Source organism: Somniosus microcephalus, unplaced genomic scaffold (genome assembly GCF_052327205.1).
Source record: "Somniosus microcephalus isolate GS21.2 unplaced genomic scaffold, FLI_Smic_1.0 unresolved_chr8, whole genome shotgun sequence".
Taxonomy (NCBI): Eukaryota; Metazoa; Chordata; class Chondrichthyes; order Squaliformes; family Somniosidae; genus Somniosus; species Somniosus microcephalus.
This window is the reverse complement of record NW_028225186.1, coordinates 17508753-17533710: the sequence shown is the minus strand read 5'-3', so window position 1 is coordinate 17533710 and position 24958 is coordinate 17508753. Positions and strand designations below refer to the sequence as shown.

General features: G+C 49.2%; 1 long non-coding RNA gene across 1 annotated transcript; it reads right to left on the bottom strand.

Annotated features, from left to right (window-relative positions):
* Nucleotides 1-420: 420 nt before the first annotated feature.
* On the bottom strand, nt 421-24684 carry LOC147085601 (uncharacterized). The gene is made up of 6 exons (XR_015075766.1): nt 24540-24684; nt 23608-23770; nt 18494-18585; nt 5611-5806; nt 1772-1883; nt 421-562 (listed from the first exon to the last, which is right to left on the bottom strand). It is a non-coding gene; the product is annotated as an uncharacterized LOC147085601 (long non-coding RNA).
* Between the last annotated feature and the right edge of the window lie 274 nt (nt 24685-24958).

The window sequence follows — 24958 nt, the reverse complement described above, 5'->3', positions numbered from 1 at the left end:
CCAACCAATCGGGGAGCCTGAGGGGCGTGGCTTGCGGCACCTAATGGGTGGGACTGGAGGGGCGGGGCTACCGCACCCAGTGGGCGGGGCTGGAGGAGCGAGCGGGCGGTAGGCCCTCCAACCCATCGTGGAGCCCAAGGGGCGGGACTAGCGCCGGCTGATTGTCTGATCTGCAGGGCAGCGAGTTTCTCCAGTCCCTTGTTCAGGGCCCGGGGCCAGGGGAGGCTGTGGGCCTTTATTTCCCACATTGGACACAAGGCCCTTTGTCTCACAACAAACTGGCTCAGGTTTTAATAGAGACTTTTTAAATTCATCAATAAAAGCAGATAAATCTCGTGGAACAAAATATTTAATATTTGGGAGTAAAAATACTGTTATTTTTCCTCTGTGGAATTTGTTAGTTTCAGACAATAACAACGATTTGTATTTATAGAACGTATTTATTGTAGTAAAATGTCCCAACGTGCTTCACGGGAGCGTTGTAAAACAAAATTTGACACCAGGTACAAACCAAGCATATTCCCATAAGGAGGAAAGATGGGGCGTCCAAAGCTCAAGCTCCCTGGATGACAAAGGATGTAGACATTAGAATAAAACAGAAAAAGGAGGTTTACGACAAATGTCAGGTGCAGAATACAGTCAAAAACCAGGAGAATACAGAGAGTGGGGGGAAATTGAAATAGGATATATGAAAGAAAGACTTGCATTGATATAGCGCCTTTCACAACCACCAGACATCTCAAAGCTCTTTACAGCCAATGAAGTACTTTTGAAGTGGAGTCATTGTTGTAATGTGGGAAACACGGCAGCCAATTTGTGCTCAGCAAGCTCCCACAAACAGCATTGTGATAATAACCAGGTAATCTGTTTTTGTTATGTTGGTTGAGGGATAAATATTGGCCAGGACACCGGGGATAACTCCCCTACTCTTCTTCAAAAGAGTGCCATGGGATCTTTTACATCCACCTGAGAGAGCAGACGTAGCGTCAGTTTAAAGTCTCATCAGAAACAGTGCAGCACTCCCTCAGCACTGCACTGGAGTGTCAGCGTAGCTTTATGTGCTTAAGTTCCTGGAGTGGGACTAGAACCCACAACCTTCATGACTCAAAGAGCAAGTGTGCTGCCCACTGAGCCACAGCTGGCACAAGGGAGAGAAGACAAGAAAAGATTAGTGGGTAATGTAAAAGGGAACCCAAAAATCTTTTATAAACATATGAAAAGTAAAAGGATAGTTAAAGGAATGGTGGGGCCGATTAGGGACCAAATAGGAGCTGATCATACGGAGGCAGAGGGCGTGGCTGAGGTACTGAATGAGTACTTAGCATCTGTCTTCACAAAAGAAGAGGATGAAGTTAATGTCGCAGTAGAGGAGGGGGGAGTAGAGAAATTGGATAAAAATGGATAGAAAGGAGGTGCTAAATAGGTTGTCATCACTCAAAGTTAACAAGTCACCCAGTCCAGGTGGATGCATCCTAGATTGCAGAGGGAAGCTAGGGTGGAGATAGCAGAAGCTCCGACCACAATTTTTCAATCTCCCTCAGATATATGGGAGGGGTGCCAGAGGACTGGAGGATTGCAAATGTTACACCCTGTTTAAAAAAAGGGGAAGAGGGATAAACCTGGTAACTACAGGCCAATCAGTCTAATGTCAGTGGTGGGTGAACGGCTAGAGACCATTGTCAAGGACAAAATTCATTCTCACTTGGAGAAGCATGGGTTAATAAGCGGCAGCCAGTATGGATTTGTTAAAGGTAAATCCTGTTTGACTAACCTGATTGAGTTCTCTGATGAAGTGACAGAGGGTTGATGAAGGTAGTGCAGCAGATGTTGTATATATGGACTTTCAAAAGGCATTTGATAAAATACCACATAAGAGACTTACTCTGAAAATAGAAGCAAAGGGAATTAAAGGGCTGATGGTAATTTGGGTATATAATTGGCTAAGGGAGAGGAGGCAGTGAGCAGTGCTGAGGGATGTTTTTCTGACTGGAGGGAAGTATGCAGTGGGTTCCCCCAGGGGTCGGGATTAGGACCATTGCTTTTCTTGTTATATATAACTGACCTGGACTTGGGTATAGGTGAACAATTTCAAAGTTTACGGATGATACTATTTACTATGTTGCCACGTTTTGTGAGTGTAGTAGTAGCAGACTTCAGAAGGACAGAGACAGACTGTGAAATGAGCAGACACAAGGCAGATGACATTAAATGAGGATAAGTGTGAAGTGATGCACTTTGGGAGAAACAACAGGGAGAGGCCGTATAATCTAAATGGGACTATTTTGAGGGGATGCAAGAGCAGAGGAACCTGGGGGTCCATATTCACAAGTCTTTGAAAGTGCCACGGCAAGTTGGTGAGGTGGTTCAGAAAGCGTATGGGATACTTGGCTTTGTAAATAGGGCCATTGAATACAAAAACAAGGAAGTTACACTAAACCTTTACAAATCACTAGTTAGGAACATAGGACAGGAGGAGGCCATTCAGCCCCTCGAGCCTGTTCCGCCATTCAATGAGATCATGGCTGATCTGTGACCTAACTCCATACACCCGCCTTTGGCCCATATCCCTTAATACCTTTGGTTAACAAAAACCTATCAATCTCAGATTGAAAATTAACAATTGATCGAGCATCAATTGCTGTTTGTGGAAGAGAGTTCCAAACTTCTACCACCCTTTGTGTGTAGAAGTGTTTCCTAATTTTACTCCTGAAAGGTCTGGCTCTAATTTTTAGACTGTGCCCCCAGTCCTAGAATCCCCAACCAGCAGAAATAGTTTCTCTCTCTCTACCCTATCTGTTCCCCTTAATATCCTGAAAACTTCGATCTGATGACCTCTTAATCTTCCAAGTTCCAGGGAATAATAATAATTTAACTTTATTGTCATTGCACAAGTACATGAACAACGAAATGTGAGCTTGCAAGCATCCCATGACTGGGAGAAGCAAAGCCGCTGCGTCGGTGCGCGCTGCCATTCCATTTCCACCATTCCTCCTGTCCGACAATCTTCAGCCCAACGCCCAGGCCTGCGCACCAGCCACTCCTCCTTCTGTGACCTTCCCACCAACCACCCCTCCTCGGGGCTCTTTCCGTGACCTTCTGTACCTGGTCTTCCCTGATAGTCACCCCTCCAGGTACTAAGCAGGCCTGGCTCTGCTTAGCTTCCCAGCCTTGCCAGTGACCCTGTCCCTAGTCCCAAGGCATCCCTCCTTGTAACCTAAACCTTGAAGTCCAGGTATCATTCTGGTAAACCTACGCTGCACTCCCTCCGAGGCCAATATATCCTTCCTAAGGTGTGATGCCCAGAACTGCTCACAGTGCTCCAGGTGTGGTCTAACCCGGGTTTTGTACAGCTGCAGGATTTTGGCCTCAGCTGGAGTCTTGTGTACAGTTCTGGGCACCACACTTTAGGAAGGATGTCAAGGCCTTGGAGAGGGTGCAGAGGAGGTTGACCAGGATGGTACCAGGGATGAGGGACTTCAGTTATGTGGAGAGACTGGAGAAGCTGGGATTGTTCCCCTTAGAGCAGAGAAGGTTAAGAGGAGACCTAATAGAGGTGTTCAAAATGATGAGGGGTTTTGATTGAGCAAGTAGGGAGAAACTGTTCACTCTGGCAAGTGGGTCGGTAACCAAAGGTCACAGATTTAAAATAGTTACTAAAAGAACTAGAGGGGAAATGAGGAGAATTGTTTTCATACAGAGGGTTGTTCAGATCTGGAACGCACCATCTGAAAGGATGCGGGAATCAGGTTCCACAGGAACTTTCAAACAGTAATTGGACGAGTCCTTGAAGAGGACTAGTTTGCAGAGTTCTGGGGATAAAGCTGGGGTGTGGGACTAAATTGAACAGCTCTTTCAAAGACACGATGGGCCGAATCACCTCCTTCTGTGCTGTTAGATTTTATGATCAGTGTGAAGTCGCTGGTGTCTCTTCAACTCCCTGGAGCTTTTAAAGCTCTTCCCACAGTCAGAACATTTAAAGGGCCTCTCGTCAGTGTGAACTCGCTGATGTGTCAGCAGGTTGGATGACTGAGTGAATCCCTTCCCACACACGGAGCAGGTGAACGGTCTCTCCCCAGTGTGAACTCGCCGATGTGCCAGCAGGTTGCATGAATCAGCGAATCCCTTCCCACACACAGAGCAGCTGAACGGCCTCTCCCCAGTGTGTAGGTGTTGGTGTTGCTTGAGCTCCCCGGAGCTTTTAAAACTATTCCCACACTCAGAACATTTAAAGGGTCTCTCGTTAGTGTGAACTCGCTGGTGCCCCTTCAGCTCCCCAGAGCTTTTAAAGCTCTTCCCACAGTCAGAACATTTAAAGGGCCTCTCGTCAGTGTGAACTCGCTGATGTGTCAGCAGGTTGGGTAAATGAGTGAATCCCTTCCCACACACAGAGCAGGTGAATGGTCTCTCCCCAGTGTGAACGCGCTGATGTACCAGCAGGTTGGATGACACAGTGAATCCCTTCCCACACACAGAGCAGCTGAACGGCCTCTCCCCAGTGTGTAGGTGTTGGTGTTGCTTGAGCTCCCCGGAGCTTTTAAAACTATTCCCACACTCAGAACATTTAAAGGGTCTCTCGTTAGTGTGAACTCGCTGGTGCCCCTTCAGCTCCCCAGAGCTTTTAAAGCTCTTCCCACAGTCAGAACATTTAAAGGGCCTCTCGTCAGTGTGAACTCGCTGATGTGTCAGCAGGTTGGGTAAATGAGTGAATCCCTTCCCACACACAGAGCAGGTGAACGGTCTCTCCCCAGTGTGAACGCACTGATGTACCAGCAGGTTGGATGACACAGTGAATCCCTTCCCACACACAGAGCAGGTGAACGGCCTCTCCCCAGTGTGTAGGTGTTGGTGTTTCTTGAGCTCCCCGGAGCTTTTAAAACTCTTCCCACAGTCAGAACATTGAAAGGGTCTCTCGTCAGTGTGAACTCGCTGGTGTACCAGCAGGCTGGAGGGCCGAGCGAATCCCTTCCCACACACGGAGCAGGTGAATGGCCTCTCCCCAGTGTGTAGGTGTTGGTGTCTCTTCAAACCCCCGGAGCTTTTAAAGCTCATCCCACAGTCAGAACATTTAAAGGGTCTCTCGTCACTGTGAACTCGCTGATGTACCAGCAGTTGGGATGAATCAGTGAATCCCTTCCCACACACGGAGCAGGTGAGCGGCCTCTCCCCAGTGTGTAGGAGCCTGTGTCCCTTCAGCTCCTGGGGGCTTTTAAAGCTCTTCCCACAGTCAGAACATTTAAAGGGTCTCTCGTCATTGTGAATAAGTTGGTGTTGCTTTAGTTCCCCGGGGCTTTTAAAGCTCTTCCCACAGTTAGGACACTGAAATGGTCTCTCATCAGTGTGAACAAGCTGGTGTCCCTTCAGATACCGAGCGCTTTTAAAGCTCTTCCAACAGTCAGAACATTGAAATGGTCTTTCCTCAGTGTGAACTCCCTGGTGTGTTCGCAGGTGGGATGAACAAACAAATCCCTTTCCACACACGGAGCAGGTGAACGAACTGTCCCTGGTGCGACTGCGCAGTTGAACTTCCAATGCAGACGGGGAACTGAAGCCCTTCCCGCCGTCCCCACCTTTACCCGGTTTCTCCCTGGTGTGACAGTGCACGTGTCTCACCAGGTCAGGCGATCGGCTGAATCCGCGTCCACAGACTGAACACGTGTGCGGTTTGTCTGCGTTGTGATCCCTGCTCTCTCCTTCCATGTGCAAAGGCCGATGATATTCAGGTCCTGATGAATCCAGCGACTCTGTCAGATCTTGATGTGATGTTTGGTCTGAGCTTCCCGCCTGTAACTGCTCCACTTCTATAACCCTGTAAATTGAGATCAGAAAAGGATCAGAGGCAAACTGTTGTTTAATTTTCCCCTTTCCGAACCTAGGGGCAGTGAAGCTGATTTTCAGGCCCCAGCTGCTGCACAGGTTGGTTGAAAGGATCAGCAGTAATGGCGGCTGTAATACCCACAAGGCCCCGGCTCTGCAGAAAGTGCTCTGTTGACTCTGAGTCCCGCGCATGTGCTCATGGCCCCCGCGCTCTCCCTCCTGCTCAACAATCGCCCGTCCCGATCGGTCCGCAACACGCATGCCCAGCACACAAAACCCCGCGGTTGGAACATCGGGCGTGCATGCGGAGCCGCAACATCTGGTACGCGTGAGCGGCTCAGGTGGGGGCGAGTCGGTGTTTCGCCTCAGCCGCCAGGGAGGTGCGCATGCGCAGGACGACCCAACATTCTTCCTGTCAGCAATCACTCCCTCGTTTCTTTAAAAACAGAAAAAGCTGGAAATACTCAGCAGGTCAGGCAGCATCTGTGAAGAGAGAAACAGAGTTAACGTTTCAGGTCGATGACCATTCGTCAGAACTGCTTGCTCTTTAGTGTCAGCCAGTGGCTCAGTGGGCAGCACTCTCGCCTCTGAGTCAGAAAGTTGTGCATTCAAAGTCCCACTCCAGAGACTTGAGCACAAAAATCCAGGCTGACAGTCCAGTGCAGTGCTGAGGGAGTGCGGCACTGTCGGAGGTGCCGTCTTTCGGATGAGATGTTAAATTGAGGCCCTGTTTGCTCTCTCAGGTGGATGTAAAAGATCCCATGGCATTATTTCAGGAAAGAAAGACTTGCATTTATATAGTGCCACCAGATATCCTAAAGTGCTTTACAGCCAATGAAGTACTACAATGAAGTAGTCACTGTTGTAATGTGGGAAAGAGCAGGGGAATTATCCCCAGCGTCCGAGCCAATGTTTATCCCTCAATCAACATAAAAAATGATAGATTATCTGGTCATTATCACATTGCTGTTTGTGGGAGCTTGCTGTGCGCTAATTGACTGCCGCATTTCCTACATTACAACAGTGACTACACTGCAAAAGTACTTCATTGGCTGTAAAGTACTTCGGGATGTCCGGTGGTGGTGAAAGGCGCTATATAAATGCAAGTCTTTCTTCCTTCAATGGGCTCACCAGCAACCTCTTCTGGCGGTTGGTTGATTGACAGCCGAGAGTCCGCGCATGCGCACTCAGAGCGGCGGTTTGGGCCGAGTCCGGCACAGCGACCCCTCCCGGTCACCAAGGGCAACAACCGCGCATGCCCAGAGGAGACCAGCCCCCCTCCCCCCCACTCGGAGCTGCGCCTGCGCACTCGGATCCTGCCGGACGGAGTCGGCGCGGGGCCATTCCGGGGAAAGGCCTTGTGTCGGTTCCAGAGTCGCGATCGGTGACGCGAAGTGAGTTTTCTCCGCTCCGATTTGGTGGAGAATGGCGTGGGGTGGATCGGGAGAGAATAGAGAGAAATAGAAAAAACTCAGAGTCCGCGAGGCCCTGGACCGAGCGGCGGCACTTGGACGGTGCATGTGATCTCCTCGGGGACACATCACCCGGGCCCGTGGCCTGATTGACGGCAGCTTCCCACCAATAGGGAGCGAGCGGGAAGGGGCTGGAGTAGCGAGCCGGCGGCGGGTCCTCCAACCAATCGGGGAGCCCGAGGGGCGGGGCTTGCGGCACCCAGTGGGCGGGGCTGGAGGAGCGAGCCGGCGGTGGGTCCTCCAACCAATCGGGGAGCCCGAGGGGCGGGACTAGTGGCACCCAGTGGGCGGGGCTGGAGGAGCGAACCGGCGGCGGGTCCTCCAACCAATCGGGGAGCCCGAGGGGCAGGACTAGTGCCGGCTGATTGTCTGATCCGCAGGGCAGCGAGTTTCTCCAGTCCCTTGTTCAGGGCCCGGGGCCAGGGGAGGCTGTGGGCCTTTATTCCCCGCATTGGACACAAGGCTCTTTATCTCAAGCATAGGGTGACGTCGCATTGAAACTTTCCGCTCTCCTTTACAAATATGGCTCTCTGGCTCAGGCATAGGGTGACGTCGCATTGAAACTTTCTGCCCTCCTTTACAAAGATGGCTGCCGTTAACCTGGGCCTGTAAGGGGAAGAAATCCCCGCAACTGCAAACACGGGATCTTCAGCTTATTATTGGGGGCTTGCCTCCTGCACGAGTCGTTTATGAAGCCTCCCCACCCACCTACCGGTCCATTACTCCCCTCAGTCGCGATTTTTACCCGCTGCAACATCGCGCTCCCGGCTTCAGCCACTGTCCATCTCCAGTAACACACTGCGCATGCTCAATATACCGGCCCCTCCTGCACCTGCGCGCTGGGCTCTTGTAGTCTGGGTGCGGCACGTGGTCCACCGCGGGGAATGCTGGGTAAAAGGCCAGATTAGTGAATGGAACATGATTTACTGTGATCAGATTGAGGACTGAACCATGTTCATTCTAGTCGTCATGGTTTGCTTCTGCTGATCTTAATAACCCCTGTACCTGCGCTGGAGATTAATATTCTGTTTAAATAGTGAATAAATAAAGCTCGAGGAACAGCACCTCATCTTTCAATTCGGCACTTTACAGCCTTCTGGACTCAGCATTGAGTTCAACAATTTCAGACTTTAACACTTACTCCCATTTTTCATGCTGTATGATTTTGCCATCCCCATTTGCAACATTTTCCAAGACTCGGTTTCACAGCCACATCTCTTTCCTCAGCAACTGTCTCCGGTTCCAACTTATTCCACGTGGATTCCAACTGAACTTCCACCCTTCGTGTTTCAGATCCACCCAGGATAACTTTCCTGCCTCTTACCTTAGTAATATCTGTTACATCTCCAGCTTTTTCCAGTTCTGATGAAGGGTCCCAGACCTGAAACATTAACTCTGTTTCTCTCTCCACGGATGCTGCCTGGCCTGCTGAGTATTTCCAGCATTTTCTGTTGTTATTTCAGTGAATAAATAAGCTTTGTTTCAAACACACAGTGTGTCAAATATTTGATTTCTCCATGATAAGAGAAGACGAATTGATGTTCTGTTCCAGACTGTTTAATTTTCGGGCCTTTTCTTACTCTAGATTATTTCCGTTCTCATCTCGTTCGCCTTCTACCACATCAAACCCCAAGCTTGCTCCGTTTGAGTACACAACTTGTGGGTGTCATAGACTGAACTGTAGTGTCTCACTTACACTCAACTGCCATCAACTGGTCCAGGCAGCGGGCGGTCGAGGGGGTCGTTCGGCCCGACTGCCTGCCTCTCTTCCGGTGGCCCTGGAGATGGAGAACGCAATGTCCGCCGGCAGGCTCGAGGCCTTCCGCGACCGGTGGGTGCTGCAGGGACTGGAGTGCATCATCACCCCGGCCAACGAAATTTTAATTTAATTTGTTAACTTTCATTTAATGGTTTTTTAAGTTACAGTTTATTTGTTTATGGTCCCTACAAAAGAGTAAACTCATCTGCACACCGCAGGGACTGGAGTGCTTATCACCACAGGTAATGAAATGTTAATTGAATTATTAAGTTTCCTTTAATGTTTTAAGTTAAGCTACAGTTTATTTGTTTACACAAAAGAGCACTCTCAGCTGCAATTCCTTTGAACCATAGCTTTATAGAACTATCTTGCATAAGTTTTGAAATCTATTATCTGTATCATTTAACCCTTTGTGGATTCGATTTAGTAAAACTCCTCCACACGGACTGCACGTGATAACCTTTGAAAGGTTCTGATCTTTGTCGTAGTAATTTCTGAGCATGATGGTCTAGTTGATTTAATCTCTTGTTACTAACATACCTTGCACTATTTCTTTCATCGAGATAATTATTTCAAATACTTCCATTATCAGGTCTTTAGAAACATAGAAACATAGAAGATAGGAGCAGGAGTAGGCCATTCGGCCCTTCGAGCCTGCTCCGCCATTCAATGAGATTATGGCTGATCATCCAATTTCAGTACCCTGTCCCTGCCTTCTCCCCATATCCCTTGATCCCTTTAGCCTTAAGAAATATATCCAACTCTTTCTTGAATATACTTAATGAACTGGCCTCCACCGCCCTCTGTGGCAGAGAATTCCATAGGTTCACCACTCTCTGGGTGAAGAAATTCCTCCTCATTTCAGTCCTAAATGGCTTACCCCTTATCCTTAGACTATGACCCCTGGTTCTGGACTCCCCAGCCATCAGAAACATCCTTCCTGCATCTAGTCTGTCCAGGCCTGACAGAATTTTATAGGTTTCGATGAGATCCCCTCTCAATCTTCTAAACTCCAGTGAGTATAAGCCCAATCGACACAATCTCTCCTCATACGTCATTCCTGCCATCCCAGGTATCAGCCTGGTGAATCTTCGCTGAACTCCTTCCATGGCAAGAACATCCTTCCTCAGATAAGGCGACCAAAACTGCACACAATACTCAAGGTGTGGTCTCACCAAGGCCCTGTACAACTGCAGCAAGACATCCTTGTTCTTGTACTCGAACCCTCTTGCTACGAAGGAACAACATACCATTTGCCTTCTTAACCGCCTGCTGCACCTGCATGCTTACCTTCAGCGACTGGTGCACAAGAACACCCAGGTCTCTTTGCACTTCCCCTTCTCCCAATCTATAGCCATTCAAATAATAATCTGCCTTCCTGCTTTTGCCACCAAAGTGGATAACCTCACATTTATCCACATTATAGTGCATTTGCCATGTTTCTGCCCAATCACCCAACCTGTCCAAATCGTACTGGAGTTTCTCGACATCCTCCTCACAGCATACCCTCCCACCCAGCTTTGTGTCGTCTGCAAATTTGGAGATATTACATCCAATTCCCTCGTCCAGATCATTAATATATATTGTGAACAGCTGGGGTCCTAGAACCGATCCTTGCGGTACCCCACTAGTCACTGCCTGCCACTCCGAAAACGACCCGTTTATTCCAACTCTTTGCTTTCTGTCCGCCAACCAGTTCTCTATCCAAGTCAATACCTTGCCCCCAATCCCATGTGCCTTAATTTTGCACGCTAATCTCTTATGCGGGACCTTATCGAAAGCCTTCTGAAAGTTCAAATACACCACATCCACTGGTTCTCCCTTATCTATTTTACCAGTTACATCCTCAAAAAATTCCAGTAGATTAGTCAAGCATGATTTACCTTTTGTAAATCCATGTTGACTTTCTCCGATCCAGTCACTGCTTTCCAAGTGCTCTGCTATTACATCTTTGATATACCTATCAATTCATTCCATGAAAAGCGACGAGTTAAGATAGTAACTATAGGTTTTTATTGGCTAAATAACAGAGCCCACCCTCGTGGGTGACCGGTTCCAGCAAGGAAGAATACTAGCCAAGCAATCACCTTTATACCTGGGCAAGCAGGCGGAGCCATGGGCGGAGTCAGCTGAGGTATGCCTAGGTATAACAGCGTGCGAGGCAAGAGGTAACCTTGTGTAGTGATAACAACAGTGTAAACAATAACAGTGGTTTACCACAATCTTTTATAATGGACTCTAGCATTTTCCCCACTACCGATGACAAGCTTACCGGTCTATAATCCCCCGCCTTTTCTCTGAAACCTTTTTTGAATAGTGGGGTAACATTAGCTACCCGCCAATCCATGGGTACCGTTCCAGAGTCTATCGAGTTCTGGAAGATGATCAGCAATGCATCTATTATTTCTAGGGCCACTTCCTTAAGTACCCTGGGATGTAGATTATCAGGCCCTGGGGATTTATCGGCCTTCAGGCCCATCAATTTCCCTAACACCATTTCCCTACAAATACTGATTTCTTTCAGTTCCACCCTTTCATCAGACCCTATGTTCCCCGGCATCTCTGGGGAGGTTATTTGTGTCCTCCTTTGTGAAGACAGAACCAAAATATGTATTTAGTTGGTCTGCCATTTCTTTGTTCCCCATTATAAATTCCCCCGATTCTGACTGCAAGGGACCTGCGCTTGACTTCACCAATCTTTTTCTCTTCACCTATCTATAAAAGCTTTTACAGTCAGTTTTTATGTTCCCTACTAGCTTACTCTCATATTCTATTTTCCCTTTCTTAATTAATCCCTTTGTCCTCCTTTGTTGAATCCTAAACTGCTCCCAATCCTCAGGATTATTGCTTTTTCTGGCCAATTTATATGCCCTCTCCTTGGACCTTATGCTATCCCTAATTTCCCTTGTTAGCCACGGTTGAGTCACCTTTTTTGTTTTATTTTTATGCCAAACTGGGATGAACAAATTCTGTAGTTCATCCATTCGGTCTTTGAATGTTTGCCATTGCCTATCCACCGTCAACCCTTTGAGTGCCATTCCCCAATCAATCCTACCCAACTCGCTCCTCATACCATCGTAGTTTCCTTTATTTAAATTGAGGACCCTTGTCTCCGAGTCAACTATTTCATTCTCCATCTTAATGAAGAATTCGATCATATTATGATCGCTCCGACCCAAGGGGCCTCGTACAACAAAATTGCTAATTATTCCTTTGTCGTTACATAATACCCAGTCTAAGATGGCCTGATCTCTGGTTGGTTCCTCGACATATTGGTCCAGGAAACCATCCCATAAACACTCCAGGAATTCCTCCTCCACAGCATTGTTACTCATTTGGTTGGCCCAATCTATATGTAGATTAAAGTCACCCATGATGACTCCTGTGCCCTTATTGCACGCTTCTTTAATTTCTCTTTTAATGCCATCCCCAACCTCCGCCTTACTGTTTGGAGGTCTATAAACCACTCCCACTAACGTTTTTTTCCCCTTAGTATTTCTCAATTCTACCCATACAGATTCCACCTCATCAGAGCTAATATCCTTCATTACAATTGTGTTAATCCCTTCTTTAACCAGTAATGCTACGCCACCTCCCTTTCCTTTTTGCCTATCTTTCCTGAATATCGAATACCCCTGGATGTTGAGTTCCCAGTCCTGGCCTTCCTTGAGCCACGTTTCCGTTATCCCAACCAAATCGTATTTGTTTACTTCTATTTGCGCAGCCAATTCATCCACCTTATTATAAATGCTCCTCGCATTAAGACACAAAGCCTTCAGGCTTGTTTTTTTAACGCTCTTAGACCTATTGGAATTATTATTTACTGTGGCCATGTTTGATTTAAACCGTTGATTTCTCTGACTGCCACTTTTGTTTTTCTCCTTCCTATCTTTTGCTTTTATCCTTGTTTCCCTTTCCTGTCTCCCTGCTCAGGTTCCCAACCCCCTGCCATTTTAGTTTAAACCCTCCCCCACAGCATTAGCAAACACCCCCCCTAGGACATCGGTTCCAGCCCTGCCCAGGTGCAAACCGTCCGGTTTGAACTGGTCCCACCTCCCCCAGAACCGGTTCCAATGTCCCAGGAACTTGAATCCCTCCCCCTGGCACCATTCCTCTAGCCACGTATTCATCTGAACTATCCTTCTATTTCTACTCTGACTAGCACGTGGCACTGGTAGCAATCCTGAGATTACTACCTTTGAGGTCCTGTTTTTTAATTTATCTCCTAACTCCCTATATTCCACTTTTAGGACCTCATCCCGCTTTTTACCTATATCGTTGGTGCCTATATGCACCATGACAACTGGCTGTTCACCCTCCACTTCCAAGATGTTCTGCAGCCGCTCGGAGACATCCTTGACCCTTGCACCAGGGAGGCAACACACCATCCTGGAGTCTCGTTTGCGGCCGCAGAAACACCTATCTATTCCCCTTACAATTGAATCCCCTATTACTATAGCTCTACCCCTCTTTTTCCTCCCATTCTGTGCAGCAGAGCCACCCCTGGTGCAAGGAAGTTGGCTGCTGCTGCCTTTCTCTGATAAGCCATCCCCCCAACAGTACTCAAAGTGGTGTATCTGTTGGAGAGGGGGATGGCCACAGGGGACCCCTGCACTACCTGCCTGCGCCTAGTACTCTGCCTGTTGGTCACCCGTTCCCTTTCTTCCTGTCCAACCTCTACCTGCGGTGTGTCCAACTCCGTAAATGTGCTATTCACGATGTCCTGAGCATCATGAACGCTCCAGTATGTATCCAATCACAGCTCCAGCGCCGCAATGCGGTCTGTCAGTAGCTGCAGCTGGATGCACTTCCTGCACATGTAGTTGTCAGGGACACAGGAAGTGTCCCTGAGTTCCCACATACTGCAGGAGGAGCATATCACGGGGCCCGGCTGTCCTGCTATGACTTACCCTTTAATTAATTGAATTTAAATTAAATCAATCAATCCCACTATTACACTACAGTTAACTGGTTTACCAACAGTCCCCGCTACACCAGAGAGACCTTAGAAACTATAAACCAGAGTTAAAGTTCTAAAAAAAAGAGAAATACTCACCAACCAATCACTTACCTGCTTCCTGGTGACGTCACACTTTGATTACTTTTTACCTCTCTCCCCTGCTGTTGAACTGGTCGGGCTGCTCCTGACTCACTGCCGTCGGTTTTAATCTGCCGCCGATGCTCAGTGTTCCCACGCAGGTCCGCTCTGGTCGGGCTGCTCCTGACTCACTGCCGCCGATGCTCAGTGTTCCCACGCAGGTCCGCTCTGGTCGGGCTGCTCCTCGCTCGCTGCCGCCGGTGTAACTGCCGCCGATGCTCAGTGTTCCCACGCAGGTCCGCTCTGGTCGGGCTGCTCCTCACTCACTGCCGCCGGTTTTAAACTGCCGCCGATGCTCAGTGTTCCCATGCAGGCCCGCTCTGGTCGGGCCGCTCCTCACTCACCACCGCCGGTTTTAAACTGCCGCCGATGCTCAGTGTTCCCACGCAGGTCCGCTCTGGTCGGGCCGCTCCTCACTCACTGCCGCAGGTGCTCAGTGTTCCCACGCAGGTCCGCTCTGGTTGGGCTGCTCCTCACTCACTGCCGCCGATTTGAAACTGCCGCCGATGCTCAGTGTTCCCACGCAGGTCCGCTCTGGTCGGGCTGCTCCTCACTCACTGCCGCTGATTTTAAACTGCCGCCGATGCTCAGTGTTCCCACGCAGGTCCGCTCTGGTCGGAGGAGACATTGGGTCGATTGGGCTTATACTCGCTGGAGTTTAGAAGAATGAGAGGGGATCTCATTGAAACTCATAAAATTCTAACAGGACTAGACAGACTAGATGCAGGAAGGATGTTCCCGATGGCGGGGGAGTCCAGAACCAGGGGTCACAGTCTAAGGATAAGGGGTAAGCCATTTAGGACAGAATTGAGGAGGAATTTCTTCACCCAGAGAGTGGTGAACCTGTGGAATTCTCTACCACAGAAGGCAGTAGAGGCCAATTCATTAAATATATATTCAAGAAGGAGTTAGATATATTTCTTAAGGCTAACGGGATCAAGGGATATGGGGAGAAAGCAGGGACAGGGTGCTGAAATTGGATAAACAGCCATGATCTCATTGAATGGCGGAGCAGGCTCAAGGGGCCCAATGGCCTACTCCTGCTCCTATCTTCTATGTTTCTATGATGTGGTGTACATGGACTTCCAAAAGGCAGTTGATAAAGTGCCACAGCCATGGGCTTCAACTTTTCTGGGAAGCCCATTAACAAAAGGGGCAGTGGCAGCATGGATATGAAATTGGCCCAGTGACAGGAAACAGAGAGTAGTGGTGAACGGTTGTTTTTCGGACTGGAGGAAGGTACACAGTGGCGTTCCCCAGGGGTCGGTTCTAGAACCACTGCTTTTCCTGATATGTTCTGGATGAGCAAAAATTTTCTCCAATTAAATATTGGGAAGACCGAAGCCATTGTTTTCGGTCCCCGTCACGAACTCCGTTCCCTAGCCACTGACCCCATCCCTCTCCTTAACATCTGTCTGAGGCTGAACCACACTGTTCACAACCTTGGTGTCATATTTGACCCTGAAATGAGCTTCCGACCACATATCCACAGTACAACAAAGACCGCCTACTTCCATCTCGGTAACATCGCCCGTCTCCGCCCTTGCCTCAGCTCATCCGCTGCTGAAACCCTCATCCATGTCTTTGTTACCTCTAGACTTGACTATTCCAATGCACTCCTGGCTGGCCTCCCACGTTCTACCCTACGTGAACTCGAGGTCATCCAAAACTCGGCTGCCCGTGTCCTAACTCGCACCAAGTCCCGTTCACCCATCACCCCTGTGCTCGCTGACCTATATTGGCTCCCGGTTAAGTAACGCCTCGATTTCAAAATTTTCATCCTTGTTTTCAAATCCCTCCATGGCCTCGCCCCTCCCTATCTCTGTAATCTCCTCCAGCCCCACAACCCCCCTGAGATATCTGTGCTCCTCTAATTCTGCCCTCTTGAGGATCCCTGATTATTATCGCTCTACCTTTGGTGGCCGTGCCTTCTGTTGCCTGGGCCCTAAGCTCTGGAATTCCCTCCCTAAACCTCTCCACCTCGCTACCTCTCTTTCCTCCTTTAAGACGCTCCTTAAAACCTCCCTCTTTGACCAAGCTTTTGGTCACCTGTCCTAATTTCTCCTTATGTGGCTCGGGGTCAAATTTTTTGTCTTAAAATACTCCTGTGAAGCACCTTGGGACATTTTACTATGTTAAAGGCGCTATAGAAATACAAGTTGTTGTTGTTGATATATATCAGTGACTTGGACGTGGGTGTACAGGGCACTATTTCAAAATTTGCAGATGACACAAAACTTGGAAGTATAGTGAACAGTGAGGAGGATAGTGATAGACTTCAAGAGGACATAGACAGGCTAATAGAGAGGGTTCGAGTACAGGAACAAGGATGTCTTGCTGCAGTTGTACAGGGCCTTGGTGAGACCGCACCTTGAGTATTGTGTGCAGTTTTGGTTGCCTTATCTGAGGAAGGATGTTCTTGCCATGGAGGGAGTTCAGCGAAGATTCACCAGTCTGATACCTGGGATGGCAGGAATGACGTATGAGGAGAGATTGGGTCGATTGGGCTTATACTCGATGGAGTTTATTAGAATGAGGGGATCTCATTGAAACTTATAAAATTCTAACAGGACCAGACAGACTAGATGCAGGAAGGATGTTCCTGATGGTCGGGGAGTCCAGAACCAGGTGTCACAGTCTAAGGATAAGGGGTAAGCCATTTAGGACTGAGATGAGGAGGAATTTCTTCACCCAGAGTGGTGAACCTGTGGAATTCTCTATCACAGAAGGCAGTTGAGGCCAATTCATTAAATATATTCAAGAAGGAGTTAGATATATTTCTTAAGGCTAAAGGGATCAAGGGATATGGGGAGAAAGCAGGGACAGGGTACTGAATTTGGATGATCAGCCATGATCTCATTGAATGGCGGAGCAGGCTCGAGGGGCCAAATGCTCCTATCTTCTATGTTTCTATGTTCGGCCTCAGACAATGTTAGGGAGAGGGATGGAGTCAGTGGCTCGGGAACGGAGTTTGTGGGGTGTCTGTCCCTTTAACTACAATTCATAGAATCATAGAAATTTACAGCACAGAAGGAGGCCATTCGGCCCATCTTGTCCGTACTGGCCGACAAAGAGCTCTCCACCCTAATCCCACTTTCCAGCACTTGGTCCGTAGCCCTGTAGGTTACAGCACTTCAGGTGCACATCCAAGTACTTTTCAAATGTGATGAGGGTCTCTGCCTTTACCACCCTTTCAGGCAGTGAGTTCCAGACCCCCACCACCCTCCGGGTGAAGAAAGTTCCGCTCAACCCACCCTCGAAACCTCCAACCAATTACTTTAAATCTCTGCCCCCTGTTTATTGATCTGTCTGCTAAGGGAAATAGGTCCTTCTTATCCACTCTATCTAGGCCCCTCATAATTTTATACACCTCAATCAGGTCTCCCCTCAGCCTCCGCTGTTCCAAAGAAAACAACCCCAGCCTCTCCAATCTTTCCTGGTAGCTGAAATTCTCTAGTTCTGGCAACATCCTCGTAAATCTCCCATCTCGAGCAGTCACATTTTTCCTGCAATGCGGTGACCAGAACTGCACGCAGCACTCTAGCGGTGGCCTAACTGGTGTTTTGTACAGTTCAAGCAGAACCTCCCTGCTCTTACATGATACAGAAATAGAGAGGCACTGACATATGAGGAGAGATTGGGTCGATTGGGCTTATACTCGCTGGAGTTTAGAAGAATGAGAGGGGATCTCATTGAAACTTATAAAATTCTAACCGGACTAGACAGACTAGATGCAGGAAGGATGTTCCTGATGGCCAGGGAGTCCAGAACCAGGGGTCACAGTCTAAGGATAAGGGGTAAGCCATTTCGGACTGAGATGAGGAGGAATTTCTTCACCCAGAGAGTGGTGAACCTGTGGAATTCTCTACCACAGAAGGCAGTTGGGGCCAATTCATTAAATATATTCAAGAAGGAGTTAGATATATTTCTTAAGGCTAAAGGGATCAAGGGATATGGGGAGAAGGCAGGGACAGGGTACTGAGTTTGGATGATCAGCCATGATCTCATTGAATGGCGGAGCAGGCTCGGAGGCTGAATGGCCTACTCCTATTCTTCTATGTATTCAATCTTTCCTTGCAGCTGAAATTCTCTAGTCCTGGCAACATCCTCGTAAATCTCCCGTCTCGAGCACAGTCACATCTTTCCTGCAATGGGGACGACCAGAACTGCACGCGGTGGCCTAACTGGTGTTTTTGTATAGTTCAAGCAGAACCTCCCTGCTCTTACATGATACAGAGAGAGGCACTGCCCCTTTAAATACCTGGGGAGCACCCATTCCCCTTTAAATGGCCAAGCAATCCCCTTTGACTCACCCGCCCCCCCACCCTCTCACCCACCACAAATACTCACAAGAGAGAGAGAGAGAGGAGGAAGAATGCTGGTCTTTGTCCCTTTAAAAGTGGCTGCCCACCAAAATGTTCACAGCACCAGGGCTCTTTGTTCTGGATAAAAGTCGAAAAGAGAAAAGGTTCACTTATTTTTAAATGAATGCAACTGATGAATAGCCTTGCAATAAAGGTAATGCAAAGGAATAAACACTCACAAGCTCGGTTTTTATCCACCCTCCTCCTCCTCCCCTTCCCTTTAACAGCTCCTGCAGACAATGAAAGCAGGAACGATAGCAAAATAATGCAGATGCTGGAAATCCGAAATAACAACAGAAAGTGCTGGAAAAAGCCAGCAGGCCAGGCAACATCCGTGGAGAGAAATTAGAGTCGACGTTTCGGGTCGAAACCCTTCTTCAAAACTGGAAAGGAAATGGAATAGATGGAAAGGCAGGGCTGGGGAGGGAACCAAAGAAGTGAAGAGACATTAAGAGGTATTCAAAACCAGACGAGCTGGTGATCGGACTAGTGGAGACAATAGACGGCTCAGGTTAGGTGTGAAATGTCCTGGCAGAATGAGAGACAGCTGCCATGTAAAAAAAGAGGAAAGGGGGGGGATGGGAAAACCCAAAGCAAAGGGGTGGGGGGGAAAAATATAAGTAAAAATGTAATAGGGGCGAACTGGAGATTGAGTCCGGAAGGCTGCAAAGCAGGAAAGCGGCGCACGCAGCCCACCAAGGTCCCGCCCCCTCCCTCCCGCGCCGCCATTGGTTGGAGGACCGTCAGCCCGCCCGGTCCTCCCAGCGTTTTCCGCGCTCCTGATTGGCGGGCGCCTCGCGTCAATCACCCCCCTCCGATTACGCGCTGATGCCAGCACGCAACGCCCAAGGGGTCGGTTGGATCGGCGCGCGCCACCGCAAGGTAAAAAAAAAGACACCCCACACAAATGAGGAAAAACAAAAATAATAATAATCGCACTTTAGAGGGGAGGAGGTTGGGAGAATTAATGAGTGTTTTCAAATTGTTTCGCAAAAAAAAATATTTGAAAAGCTTCCCAACAGTGCGAGGTGGGCTGTGCATGTGTTCCAGCCAGCCTGTGACTACCCCACGTGGGCCCGGGGGCCGGACACGCCCACTTACCTTCCCCTGCACCAATCACAGCGCGGGCAGGCGCTTCTCTCAATCCCCACCTGTCAATCACCCTCCCTTCCCCTGCACCAATCACAGCGCGGGCAGGCGCTTCAACAATCGTCACCTGTCAATCACCCTCCCTTCCCCTGCACCAATCACAGCGCGGGCAGGCGCTTCAACAATCGTCACCTGTCAATCACCCTCCCTTCCCCTGCACCAATCACAGTGCGGGCAGGCGCTTCTCTCAATCGTCACCTGTCAATCACCCTCCCTTCCCCTGCACCAATCACAGCGCGGGCAGGCGCTTCAACAATCACCACCTGTCAATCACCCTCCCTTCCCCTGCACCAATCACAGCGCAGGCAGGCGCTTCTCTCAATCGTCACCTGTCAATCACCCTCCCTTCCCCTGCACCAATCACAGCGCAGGCAGGCGCTTCTCTCAATCGTCACCTGTCAATCACCCTCCCTTCCCCTGCACCAATCACAGCGCAGGCAGGCGCTTCTCTCAATCACCACCTGTCAATCACCCTCCCTTCCCCTGCACCAATCACAGCGCGGGCAGGCACTTCTCTCAATCACCACCTGTCAATCACCCTCCCTTCCCCTGCCCCTCGTGGTGTCGATTGACAGCGGTGTCAGCCAATGAGGTGCAGGAAGGGGCGGGACCGGGGCCAGGACTAACAAAGCCTGAACTAACTCAATTAAATACCTGCAGGCAGCCAAAAAAAACTTTTATTTAGTCAGCCAAAAAACAGCAAAGTAAATGAGGTTTGCTGAGTCAGCAAAGCCTATTTTAGAAACATAGAAACATAGAGGATAGGAGCAGGAGTCGGCCATTCGGCCCCTCGAGCCTGTTCCACCATTCAATGCGATCATGGCTGATCATCCAAATTCAGTGCGATAGCAAAATACTGCAGATGCTGGAAATCCGAAATAACAACAGAAAATGCTGGAAAAACTCAGCAGGTCAGGCAACATCCATGGAGAGAAACTTGAGTTGACGTTTCGGGTCAAAACCCTTCTTCAAAACTGGAAAGAAAAGAAAATAGATCGAAGGCAGGGCTGCGATGAACAAAAGGAGTAAAAGAGACAATAAAAGGTATTTGAAACCAGACGAGATGGTAATGGGCCGGTGGGGACAAAAGACAGCTGAGATTAGGTGTGAAGTGTACTGGCAGGATAGGAGACAGCTGCCAGGTGGGAGAGAGAAACAAAAGGAGAAGGGGGGGGGGGGAAAGGAGGACCCTAAACAAAGGGGTGGAAAAAATTATAAGTAAAAAAGTAATAGGGGCCGAGGTTATGATCTGAAATTGTTGAACTCGATATTGAGTCCGGGAGGCTGCAAAGTGCCTAATCGGAAGATGAGGTGCTGTTCCTCGAGTTTACGTTGAGCTTCCGTGGAACAATACAAGAGGCCAAGGACGGTGAGGTCCGAGTGGGAATGGAGCGGTGAATTAAAGTGACAGGCGACCGGAAGCTCGGGGTCACCCTTACAGTCTGAACGGAGGTGTTCCGCAAAGTGGTCACCCAATCTGCGTTTGGTCTCCCCAATGTGGAGGAGACCACATCATGAGCAGCGAATACAGTATACTAGATTGCAAGAAGTACAGGTAAATCGCTGTTTCACCTGGAAGGGGTGTTTGGGGCCCTGGACAGTGGGAAGGGGGGAGGTATAGGGGCAGGTGTTACAGCGGGGGAGTGGGACTGACTGGACTGCTCTGCAGAGAGCTGGCACGGACTGGATGGGCCGAATGGCCTCCTTCTGTGCCGTTATGACTCTCTGGCGTCTAACCAGGGCTTTGTATAGCTGTAGCTTATAAGGAGAAACTGGTTCCAGTGGCAGGAGGGTCGGTAACCAGAGGACACAGATTTAAGGTCATTGACAAAAGAACCAGAGGCGAGGTGAGGAGAATTTTATTGACGCAGCGAGTTGTTGTGATCTGGAATGCGCTGCCTGAAAGGGCGGTGGAAGCAGAGTCAATAATAACGTTCAATGGGGAATTGGATAAATACTTGAAGGGGAAAAATTTGCAGGGCTATGGGGACAGAGCAGGGGAGTGGGACTAAATGGAGAGCTCTTTCAAAGAGCCGGCACAGGCACGGTGGGCTGAATGGCCTCCTTCTGTGCTGTATGATTCTAGGAGCCACTCCTGGAGTGGAGTGGTGCCCGCAGGGATCGCTTGGCAGGAAATTGGGAGGAGGTGGTGCACACGCAGACAGCACCTGATTTCGAGACACTGTCCTTTTAAAATTGGTCCTCCACAGGCAAGGAGTGACTCGGTCCCTTTAATGAAAATCACTTTGAAAAGAAGAGTCCCTGTCCCTTTAAGAGCCCTCCGCCCACCATTCCCACCTTTTTCGTAAAGTCTTTGAAAGTAATAATAAAAGTTCGTGCAGAAAAAATGTGTGTCTGACTGTATTTTAGTGAGTATCTGTGTGTCTGTCTGTCTGACTGTATGTGTGTGTGTTTGTGTAGAATAGCATCATAGAATGATACAGTACAGAAGGAGGCCATTCGGCCCATCGTGCCTGTGCCGGCTCTTTGAAAGAGCGATCCAATTAATCCCACTCCCCCTGCTCTTTCCCCAAAGCCCTGTAAATGTTTTCCCTTCAAGTATTTACCTCAATCTCTTTTGAATTATAATATTGAATCTGCTTCCACCGCCCTTTCAGGCAGCGCATTCCAGATCACAACAACTTGGTGTAAAAATCTGTTTCCTCATGGCACCTCTGGTTCTTTTGCCAATCGCCTTAAATCTGGTTTCTGTCCCTTCAGCCATTGGAAACGGTTTCTCCTTATTTACTCTCTCAAAATCCATCCTGATTTTGAACAACTCTATTAAATCTCTTAATCTTCTCTGCTTAAGGAGAACAACCCCAGCTTCTCCCGTCTCTCCACGTAACTCAAGTCCCTCATCCCTGGTCCCATTCTCGTCAATTTCTTCTCCACCCTCTCCAAGGCCTTGACATCCTTCCTAAAGTGTGGTGCCCAGCGGAAGCCTAGCCAGTGTTTTATAAAGGCTTAGCATAACTTCCTTGCTTTTGTACTCTATTCCTCTATTAATAAAGTCAAAGATCCTGTATGCTTTATTAACAGCCTTCTCAACTTGTCCTGCCACCTTCTAAGGTTTGTGTACATACCCCCCGAGGCCTCTCTGTTCCTGCACCCTGTTGAAAACTGGACCATTTAGTTTATATTGCCTCTCCTCATTCTTCCTGCCAAAGTGAATCACTTCACACTTCTCTACATTAAATTTAATCTGCCACGTTTCTGCCCATTTCACCAGTCTGGCTACATCCTCCTGAAGTCTGTTACTATCCTCATTGTTTGCTACATTTCCGAGCATCGTGTCATCTGTAAATTTTGAAATTTTGCCCTGGATTCCCCAAGTCCAGGTCATTAAGATATATCAAAAAAAGCAGTGGTCTGAATCAATGTTCACGTTAAGTTGCGCGGCCACGCAGCGGTCTGGAGGTCCCGCGCAGCCGGCTCACCACCCTATAAATGGAATAAACGCGCATGCGCGGAAATTTGAATGAGCCGTGCAGCCCGTTAAAGGGGACACGCACCTCAAAAAAAGAGGGAACATTGATCCTAATACCGACACCTGAGGAACATCACTGTTTACCTCCCTCCAGTCTGAAAAGAAATCGTTCACCACTACTCACTGCTTTCTGTCCCTTGACAGAAAATTGGGAGGGGGCGAGTGCAAACAGCACCTGATTTCTCACCGAGCACTCACGGGAGCAGGGGATTTGCCGTACTTTAAATGTCAGTCTCTTAAATATACATTATATAAAAAGGGAGAAGCTGTCCCTTTAAAATCGGTCATCCACGGGGACGCGGTCCCTTTAATGAAAACTAATAGAAAAAGAGAGCGCCTGTCCCTTTAAGAGAACCCCCATCACTCCCATATTCTCTTAAAGTGCTTGAAATTAATAATTAAAAACGCAGAAAATTAATATTTAAAAAATTAATTCAGGGAGAAAAAATATTTTTACTCACATTTGCTCCACAGGGTTTCTTGTTTCTGTTTCATCAATTTAAAAACGAACTGCTTTTTTTATGATCAGCCATGATCACATTGAATGGCGGAGCAGGCTCGAGGGGCCGAATGGCCGACTCCTGCTCCTATCTTCTATGTTTCTCTGTTTAAAACAAGTATCTACTGTAAAATAAAATTAGTTTGAGCTGTAAAATGGGAAAGGAACATTAAAAATTAACTTTCCCAGGCTCACAGATCCTGACCAGGCCCCTTTACAAAATGGCGGCGGGCCGAACCCAGGTCCCGCCTCCTCCTTCGCCGCGATTGGTTGGAGGACCAAAGCCCCTCAGTTGGTCCTCCACGCTCCGCCTCCCCTCGCTCATTGGTGGAGAGCTCAGTGTCAGTCGGTGCACGCCGGCGACGTCGTGACGTTGCAGGGTGGGCGGTTGGAGCAGGCGGGAAATTAAATTCATTTAAATTAAATCTCCCGTCAGCCTCCTCTGTCCCAATCAGCCGGCGCTAGTCCCGCCCCTCGGGCTCCCCGATTGGTTGGAGGACCCGTCGCCGGCTCGCTCCTCCAGCCCCGCCCACTGGGTGCCGCTAGCCCCGCCCCTCTGGCTCCCCGATTGGTTGGAGGACCCGCCGCCGGCTCGCTCCTCCAGCCCCGCCCACTGGGTGCCGCTAGTCCCGCCCCTCGGGCTCTCCGATTGGTTGGAGGACCCGCGGCTGGCTCGCTCCTCCAGCCCCGCCCCGCTCGCTCCCTATTGGTGGGAAGCTGCCGTCAATCAGGCGGCGGGCCCGGGTGACGTGTCCCCGAGGAGATCACGTGCACCGTCCAAGTGCCGCCGCTCGGTCCGGGGCCTCGCGGACTCTGAGGTTTTTCTATTTCTCTCGATTCTCTCCCGATCCACCCCGCGCCATTCTCCACCCAATCGGAGCGGAGAAAACTCACTTCGCGTCACCGATCGCGACTCTGGACCCGACACCAAGGCCTTTCCCCGGAATGGCCCCGCGCCGACTCCGTCCGGCAGGATCCGAGTGCGCAGGCGCAGCCCCGAGTGGGGGAGGGGGTCTGCTCTCCACTGGGCATGCGCGGTCATTACCCTTGGTGACCGGGAGGGGTCGCTGTGCCGGACTCGGCCAAAACCGCCGTCCCCCGTGCGCATGCGCGGACTCTCGTCTGTCAATCAACCAACCGCCAGAAGAGGGCGCTGGTGAGACCAGTGAAGGAAGAAAGACTTGCATTTATATAGCGCCTTTCACCATCACCGGATGTCCCAAAGTATTTTACAGCCAATGAAGTACTTTTGCAGTGTAGTCACTGTTGTAATGTAGGAAATGCGGCAGTCAGTTAGCAATGTGATAATGACC